This window comes from Microchirus variegatus, assembly GCF_963457635.1.
Source record: "Microchirus variegatus genome assembly, chromosome: 12".
Lineage (NCBI taxonomy): Eukaryota > Metazoa > Chordata > Actinopteri > Pleuronectiformes > Soleidae > Microchirus > Microchirus variegatus.
The window spans coordinates 14,262,765-14,264,503 of record NC_139813.1 but is presented as its reverse complement, the minus strand read 5'-3'; the positions used below and the strand labels follow the sequence as shown (position 1 = coordinate 14,264,503).

Here is a 1,739-nt window from a genome sequence, read left to right as displayed (position 1 = left end):
TAATGGACTTAATTAAAAACAAAAAAAAAAGAAGTAAATGAATACCTGGTCCACATTATCCGTGTGAGGGAATAGCCTTGTTAATTTGAATCGAGTCGAGTAATAAACCTCTAGAACGGCGTCTTCCTCCATCATTATACCATGATTAATAAGCCTGGGTTTCTGAGAGTGCAGGTGAGACCTTTTCTTTCTCCTCTCCATCGCTTGATCTTTGCTCCTGTAGGGTCTGTTTTCCCTCCTCTCCCCCCTTTTCTTCTTCTAAACTCTTCCACCCCTCCCTCCCTCCCTCCCTCCCTCATTTTATCTCTCTATTTTGGACCCTGAGAGGGGGCAGGGTGGGTCAACCCTTCTCCCTGTTTCTCTCTCTGTGTCTCTTTCTGTTTCACTCATTCTCTCCAGCAAGTTATAAACCAGGAACTTCAGATACTTTTGACGCAAGACTCATCATCTAAAACCTTCAAGAACAACTTTGGAAATACAATGAACAATATAAGCTGCCACTTTTCTTCTGCCGCGAAGGTTTTAGTTTATTTTTAGGCCCCGTGTGATCCAGCTTAATACGTCCGCTGTGCGCTTTTTTTCGCTGCCGGATTTTAGAGTTGCCTCCGTCTTTATTTTCTCACATTCGGGGCTCGGGCCAAAAAAACAAGTGGAGTTGCATTTGTTTCTATGGTAACACTGAGTTTCCCCGAGCCTTTGAAGGACTGAAGGTTATCGCTGAACATCCAGCAGGTCCAAGGTACGGTATAAAAAAAAAAAAAAAAATCCATTTCACTGTGGCTGAACTTAATAATGATCTGATCGTGGTGTTTGTGAATGCTAAAGGTCACATGACAGGTGTTCATACTTATCGTCATTTTAAAAAATGTTTTCAGTGGAACTCTGGCTAGTGATTTGTTGAAGTTTTTTTGTCCATACTTGTATAATACAATATAATTACTAAGAAGTAACTTAATGTTGCCAAGCTAAACATGAAGGTGCTGAACCCTCCTCACTCATCACTAAACAGATCTAACTAATTGTGACATCCGGTAGAGTTGAGAGATATATTATAGGCAAAGGTGTTGAGATGATCAGCCCACACTGCAGCTGACAGTGTCACTCGATACATGCTAAAACCTTATCTAGATTAATGCTTGACATGTTTAATATTGCCTTCACAAATGATTTCTTAGTTAAATGTATAGTTGTGTCACTGGCAGAGTACAAAAGGATCAAAAGTCAAAATACCTGCTATGTAACATGGCCTCAATAACTGTTAAATTATACACATGCATGAGTGTGCACAATGAATGTCATTGTTGTCGCTGATTTTGGTCTTGAAAATTGACACTTTTTGTTGTTGTTGTTGTTGTTGTTGATGTGGGTGTAGCTAACTGTAGGGGGCAGGGGCAGAAATAAATAAGTATTATATTCTTCTCACTGCTCCTTTTCAATCATGAAAAGTGTAATTATGGATTTGTGTAAAATTGCACCGTATTGTACTCTACACTTTCATGAAAGGAACAAAATAAAAAGAAAGAAATGTGGATTAGGAAAGACATTCTTATATATATATATGTATATATATATACATAAGTATTGGATTTAGTCATTTTAAGTTCAGGAGCCACATACAGGAGCACAATTTGATCTCAAGTATAACCATAATAACAAAGCACTCTTTCACACACTTTCAATTTGCAATTTCAGCAATCTTATGCCTACGTTAATTATTTAAAAAGGCACAAAACATTTTA

The 1,739-nt window shown here is 37.9% G+C and overlaps 1 protein-coding gene across 5 annotated transcripts in view; it reads left to right on the top strand.

The window, feature by feature from the left end:
• The first annotated feature begins 323 nt into the window (after nt 1–323).
• The window catches only part of LOC310934522 (triadin-like), a 19,405-nt gene continuing 17,989 nt past the window's right edge, over nt 324–1,739 (top strand). For all 5 annotated transcript variants that reach the window (XM_083898266.1, XM_083898264.1, XM_083898265.1 and 2 more), the window contains exon 1: nt 324–739. The gene's annotated coding sequence lies outside the window, so the exon portion shown is untranslated. The remainder of the gene's footprint in view (nt 740–1,739) is intronic.